Source organism: Castor canadensis, chromosome X (genome assembly GCF_047511655.1).
Source record: "Castor canadensis chromosome X, mCasCan1.hap1v2, whole genome shotgun sequence".
Taxonomy (NCBI): domain Eukaryota; kingdom Metazoa; phylum Chordata; class Mammalia; order Rodentia; family Castoridae; genus Castor; species Castor canadensis.
In genome coordinates, this window is record NC_133405.1 from 1565552 (window position 1) to 1572831 (window position 7280).

The 7280-nt window shown below is 45.8% G+C and overlaps 1 non-coding gene across 1 annotated transcript; it reads left to right on the forward strand.

The window, feature by feature from the left end:
• Window positions 1-7160: 7160 nt before the first annotated feature.
• On the forward strand, window positions 7161-7280 carry LOC141420182 (small nucleolar RNA SNORA26). Its single transcript, XR_012444852.1, has one exon. It is a non-coding gene; the product is annotated as a small nucleolar RNA SNORA26 (small nucleolar RNA).

The following is a 7280-nucleotide window of genomic DNA, read 5'->3' on the forward strand; positions in this document are numbered from 1 at the left end:
AAGTGGGTTGCAGAACGCTGACATCCCAGGCATAGACACTGCAGCCACAACTCCTCTGAGCAAGCACATCTTCGCATCCTGCCCCAGGACCACACAAAGATTTTTAGTGACCTAGGAGCATCAAGCCAACTTTCTGATGTCATCCAGATTAGCAGTATTCCAGGGAGAGTCACTGGGGGACAGTCCCAGCTGTCCTTTCTGCCTTTCCTCATGCCCACCCCCATGTGCTGGCCCACAGTGGACAAAAATTTCCTTGTCATTCAAGGATACCTTTCAATTGGCAGAGAAGTGAAGAGTCCTGCTTCACTGCTGTTCATCTGTGTGACCTCAGCTTTCCCTTCCCTGAAATGGGAATTTATGACTGAAGGATAGGCAAAGAAAGACCTAGAGCAGAAAGGGCCATAAAAATGCCTCTCCTTCCACGTGGAGCCAAGCTGGACCAGTTCCGGAAGGGAGACAGACTCTTGGAATAAGCAGGCAACTTGTTCCTTATCAATTGCTCTTCCTGAATGTGGCCATGGAGGGCCGGATCCCACGGATGGCCTGGGACCCCTCAGTCAGGTGACCAGGCCTGAGGTCAGCTCTGCTGCCTGGACTCATTTCCTTTTGCCAAACCAGGGCAAAGTCTTGGGGAAGGGGTCTCTCTGGGCTCCGAGAAGCAAGGTGTAGGGTGGAGCTCATGTCTATATCAAGGCTGAGACTCGGCTCCCCTGCTCAGCCAGGACAGGTGCCCAGAGACCTCCAGGATGAGCTGAGACCCACCTAGGCAAGAGGATGTGCCAGAAAGTTTGACTCCACAGCCAAGGGTCCCTGAAGATTCGGAAACTGTGGGTGCACACCTGCAGGCGCTGCCTGGTGCTATGCCAGGTGAGAGGCCCAGCTGGGCTGAGTCCCACCATCTGTGGCATGGAACCCATCAGAAGTGAGAGGCCCTAGGCAGGCCCCTGCCCCAGCCACCAGACAGTAGACCAGGAAGATGGGGCTCAGCTCGGCAGCAGTTACCACAGGAAGAAGGGCTGTTGGGGCGTACTCACCCCCAGGGCCACCTGAGTCAGCAGACAGCGCTGACAGCACTGGGCTGCCAGAAGCCCCTGCCCTCGGGGCCCTGGTAACCAGGACCAGGGCATCTACCCGGCCTCCTTTCTCCCAGCGCAGATCCTCTGCCTGCCCCCTCTGGTCCCCATAGGACTTGCAGAAAGAGCTCCGTGGGTGGCCAAGGTGTGGTGTGACCCCTGACCTCCCCCAGCCCAAGGGGAGGAGCATAAGGGGCGAGGAGACACCTGGTGGTGAGGGTGGGGGTAACATGGATCACCCTAGGCCCCAGGGGACCAGAGGAGGAACCGAGCCGGAGGACCCCAGCTTGACCTGCCTCCTGTACCACCGACTGCGCATGATCAGAGCGCTTCTCTCTCCATTATCGCTGTCTACAGCAGCTCCTTCTCTGGGAGACTTCAAAGCAGCTTCATTGTAAAGCACTTGCCTGGTGTGCACAAAACATAAAACAATAAGATCAGCTCTACTGAGGTATTATTAGCATAAATAAAGTTCACTGATTTTTTTTTTTTTTTTGGTGGTACTGGGGTTTGAACTTGACCTTGCACTTACTAGGCGGGTGCTCTACCATTTGACCATAGCCCCCAGCCCTTTCTTTCTTTAGTTTTTTTTTGGGGGGGCAGCAGTGGGATTTGAACTTAAGTCCTCACGCTTGCTAGGCAGGTACTCTACTGCTTGAGTCACTCCACCAGCCCTTTTTTTGTGATGGGTATTTTTGAGATAGGGTCTCACAAACTTTTTGCCGTGTCTGGCTTTGAACCATGATCGTCCTGGTCTCTGCTTCCCGAGAAGCTAGGATTGCAGGCGTGAGCCACAGGCTAGCAATCTTTAGTTTTTGGTTTTTTTTTTTGTGAGAGTGTCCACAGCTGGCATGGATCTCCATTCTCCTATTTATGCTTCCTTCGTAGCTGGGACCACAGACACATGCCACCACACCCAGCTATTGGTTGAGATGGGGTCACCCTAACTTTTTTGTCTGGCTGGCCTCAAACTTTGATTTTCTCAATCTCTGCCTCCTGAGTAACTGGGATGACAGACATGAGCCACTGTGCCTGCCTAGTTCACTAATAATTGTGCTGCCTGATGAGATTTGACAAATTTTTACAGTTGTGTAACCACCACTACAATCATAATGTATAAGAACAGTTGCATTGTTCCAGAAAGCTCTGTCATGGTCCTTTGCAGTCAGTCACCTTCACCACCGTCTTTGGAGACTGGCAAGCATTAATCTGTCACTACAGCTTTGCCTTTTCTAGAATTTTATATAAGGCTGGTGTGTAGCTCAGTGGTACAACACTTGCTAGCATGCAGAAGGCCCTGTGTTTGATCCCTAGCACTGCAAGAAATAAAAAGAATTGTATATAAATAGAACCACAGAGTATGTAGTAGTTTGAGTTCAGCTTCTTCAGGTTCATCTGTATTGTACATGTCAGAATTTGTTCCTTTGAACCCCGATCTTCCTGCTCTCAGCCTCCCACGTAGCTAGGATTACAGGCGTGAAGCACCGGTGCCTGGCTGTTTGTTGCTTTTTAGGGCTAAGTAGTGTTCAGCCTGTAGCTGAACCAGCTCGTTCGTTTTATTGCCGGTTGATGGACACGTGTGTTGTTTCCAGTAAGCCTTTTTGTGTACGCTTTAATTTTTCTCAGTACCTAACGCATGGGATTGCTGGGTCATTATGATAAATGCATGCTTAAGTTTGTAAGAAAAGGCCCAATTGTTTCCCAAACTCATTGCGCCATTTTGCACGCCCACTAGCACTGTGTGAGAGCTGCACTTGCTCCGGGTCTTTGCAGGTTCTGCATATTATCTGTCTTTCACTTTTTTTGGGGGGGGTACTGGGGTTTGAACTCAGGGTCTACACTTTGAGCCACTCCTCTAGCCCTTTTTTTTTTGTGATGCATTTTTTGAGATAGGATCTTGAGAACTATCTGCCTGGGCTGGCTTTGAACTGCCATCCTCCTGATCTCGGCCTCCTGAGTAGCTAGGATTACAGGTGTGAGCCACTGGCACCTGGCTCACTTTCTTTTTTCTTTTTCTTTTTTTTTCTTTGGTGGGACTGAAGTTTGAACTCAGGGCCTTATACTTGCAAAGCAGGCTCTCTACTACTTGAGCATGCCCCCAGTCCATTTTGCTCTGGTTATTTTGGAGACAGGGTCTTGTGAACTGTTTGCTCAGGCTGGCCTCGAGACATAATCCTCCTAATCTCAGCCTCCCGAATAGCTAGGATTACAGGCATGAGACACTGGCACCTAGCTTTTGCTTTCTTTTAAATAGTACATGTTTTGGTTTTGATGACATCTAATTTATTAATTTGTTTTTCTTCAGTGGTTTGTGTTTTTTGTGTCCTGTCTGAATGTCTTTGCCTAGTCCAATGTCACAAAGATATTGCCTATGATGTCTTCTAGAAGCATTACATCTGTAGCTCGTACATTTAGGCCTCATTCATTTCAAGTTAAAGTTTGTTCACAGTGGCATAAAGTCAAGGCTCATTGTTTAGCTTGAATGCAGTTGTTCCGATGCCATGTCTTCAAAAGACTGACATTCCGCTGTTGAATTCCCCTGCTGAAAGGTGCCCCTCTTGGCACCTTTGCCGAAGAGCTCACATAGATCGTATGTGTGTAGGTCTGTTTCTGGACTCTTTGGGGACTGAACTCAGGTCCTCACACTTGCTAGGCAGGTGCTTTACCCTTGAGCCACTCTGCCAGCCCTAATTTTTTTTTTTTTTTGAGACAATGTTTCACTGTGTAGTCCAGGCTGGCCTGGAACTCTTATTCCTCCAGCCTCAGCCCCTGGCTGCTGATGACAGGCTTTGTGCTTTACCCCCAGCTGCAAAAGGAGCCACACCTGCAGCCCTTGTAAGTGGTGCTCTTGAATGTTCCCGTAGACATCCTGTGGATTTCTGCATTGTGTCCTCACTTTACCCTGCAGCATCGCCGAGTTCATGTCTTATTCTGCTGTGTTTTGTGATTCCTAAGGATTTTGTTTTCCACAGACAGTCATGTCATCTCTGAGTAAAGATGGGTTTTTTGTTTGTTTGTTTGTTTGTTTGTTTTTGTTGCTGTGCTGGGTTACTTTTGTCCTTTCTATTCTGTATGCCTTCTACTCCATTTTCTTCCTTTGTGCACTAGCTAGGACTAGTGGCAAGAGTGGTAAGAGTGGACACCTTCCTTGTGCCAGATCATAAAGCAGAGGCAGTCAGTCTGCCATCACTAGATTTCATGTCACCTGTGGCTTTTGCAAAGATGCCCTTGAATGAGCTGAAGCGGTTTCCTGCTAGTTCTAGTTTTACTGAAGGCTTTTAATCACAAGTGAGTATAGTTGAATTTTGATAATTTTTTTGGCGTCTGGATGATCATGTGTTTTTTCTTTTTGTTATTATTCTGTTAATATGGTTAACTACATGACTGATTGTCAAATGTTGAAGTAACCTTGCAGTCCTAAGAGGAACACGATGTATTGTCGTTTATGTATTGCTAGATTTGATTTATTAAAATTTTATTTAGCATTTTTGCATATGTGGTCACGAGGGATAGTGGTCTATAGTTTTCTCTTTCTGAGGGGGTCTTTGGGGTTGGAATAAGTAGAATGCTGATCTTGTCAAATGAGCTCAGAAGTGTTCCTTCCTTTTCTATTTTTGGGAAGAGTTTGTGTAGAATTGGTATTATTGCTTCCCTAATATTTGCTAGGAGTCATCAGGAAAGCCTGGAATTTTCTTTATGAGACTATTTAGTTACAAATTCAATTCCTTTCATAGATGCAGGGCAATTCAGATTACCTAATTCTTTCTAAATAGTTTATTTTATTTGTTTGTTTGAGACAGAGTCTTGCTGCGCAACCCAGGTTGGCTTCCAATTTGTGATCCTCCTGCCTCAGCCTTCCAACTGCTGGGATTACAGGTGTGAGCCCCTGCGCCAGGCTCTGAACGAGCTTTGATAGTTTTGTATCTCTCAAAGAATTTGTCCATTTCATCTAAGTTATTGGATGTATTGGCATCAGTTTTTGACAGTATCTCATTTCTCTCTCTCTCTTTTTTTTTCAGTGCTGGGGACGGAACTCAGGGCCTTGAGCTTGCCAGGCAAGAGTCTATAACTACCCCTGAGCTACTTCCAGTCTCTATCTTTTTAACGTTTGTGGAATCTGTAGTTCTTTTTTATTTCCAAATGTTTAGAAACTCCTAGATCCTTCGTTGCTGAGTTCTAATTCAACATCCTTGTGGTCATGTGTCACATAAGTCTTATCCTTTGTAATTTCGGAGACTAGTTCGGTCGCCCGGAATGCTGTCTGATGGTGGATGTTCCATTGGCACGTGAAGAAAATACGTAGTCCGCTGTTTTTGGATGCAGGGCTCTGTAAGTATCAATTAGGTCAATTTGGTTGATAGTGTTGTTCAAATCCATATTTTGATCGATTGTTTTCCTGTTTGTTTTTTCATGTGCTCCACCACTTGAGCCCTCAGCCCATTGTTTTAATCTGTTACTGAGAGAGGGATGTTTGGAGATTTTTCTATGTCTAAAACCCTTTGTTTCATGTATTTGGAAGATGGGTCATTAGGTACTTACACATTTGAAATGCTCGTATCTTTTTTTATTATTTGTCCCTTCTTCATTGTGAAATGCTCCTCTTTATGTCTGGTAATACTCCATCTTGAATTTGACTCTATCTGATATTATCTGGTCAGTATTTGCTTGGAATATCTTTTTCCATACTTTCATGTTTATCATGTCTGAGTCTTTATGCGGAAAGTGCGCTTCTTTTAAATAATATCTAGCTATTTGTCTAAGCCTGACAGTCTCTGCCTTTTAACTGGTGTGCAGCAGATTGTGTTTTTCAAAGGTAGCCCCAACATCTTCCATGCCACATGCTCACCTGGAACCTTGCCACCTCCCCATCAAGAGGTGGAGCTTAACCCTCCCCCATCATCCGAGTAAGCTTGTGACTTCCTTGTGCTGCTTGATTTCTAGGCTGGGTCAGAAAAGGCAATGTAATTTCTGTGCTATTAGCAGAGAGCTTCACTGGTCAAGACCTTGTGAGCAGTCTGACTCCGCACCGTCCCATGAGGCCGCTCAAAGCAGTGATCACGCTGAGGACACCAGAAGGGCTCAGAGGCAATGTGAAGGAGGGAGGCCCAGTGAGCTTGAGCTTGCTCCATCTTCAGCCACTGCCTCACAGCAAGCACTTGAAACAACCTGAACTTGTGGCTTGATTATGACTTTCGGCAATTGTGGAACATTTTGGCCACATATCTCTTGAAATATTTCCTCTGCCATATCCTCTTTCTGCACGTAGGTTGAACAAATTAATATTGTTTAATTGCACACATCTCGGATGCTCTGCTTCGTTCTGTTTCTCCTCACTCTTGTTTCTCTTTGTGTTAAAGTTTAGATAATTTCTACTTATCTGCTCAGGGAGCCCTTTCCAAGTGCCTTTAAAACCTTGTCTTACATCTTTATCTGTCTGAGCTGGGCGAGGTGGCTCACACCTGTAATCCTAGCTACTCACGAGGCAGAGATTAGGAGGATCCCAGGTCGATGCCAGCCCGGGCAAATAGTTCATGAGACTATCTCGCCATCACAAGAAAAGGACTGACGAAGTGGTCTGAGGTATAGGCCCTGAGTTCAAACCCCAGTACCACAAAGAAAGAAAACGTACAGTTGAGTGCCCTTAATTACATTCGCAATGTTATACAACCATCATCACTACCTATTTCTCTCTTTCTTTCGAGTTTGAACTCGGCTTCATGCTTGCAGAGCAGGCGCTCTACCTCTGGAGCCAAATCTCCAGTTCATTTTTGCTCTGGTTATTCTGGGGATGGAGTCTGAGAAGTATTTGCCCTGGCTGCCCTCGAACTGGGGTCCTCCCAATCTCAGCTTCCCAAGTAGCTAGGATTACAGACATGAGCCACCGGTGCCCTCCTCATCTTTATTGACATTTATTTAGTTATTTATTTACTTGTTTAGTGGTGCTGGAGATTGAACCCACTGCCACGTGCAGGCCAGGCAGGCGTTCTACCACTTGAGCCACTCTGCCGGCCATGATTTTTTAGTTATCTTTTTTAATGATTTTAGCTGTTTCTGGAGAAGTTATTTATTTTATTAATTGAGCACAATCTACCTTCAAAACAATAGCCTATGCCTCAGGAGGCTAATACAGAAGGGTAAAGGAAATTTCTATAAAACCCACAAAAGAGCTGGTAAAACTCTTGTTTCATCCTGTCTGAAGTCACAGCT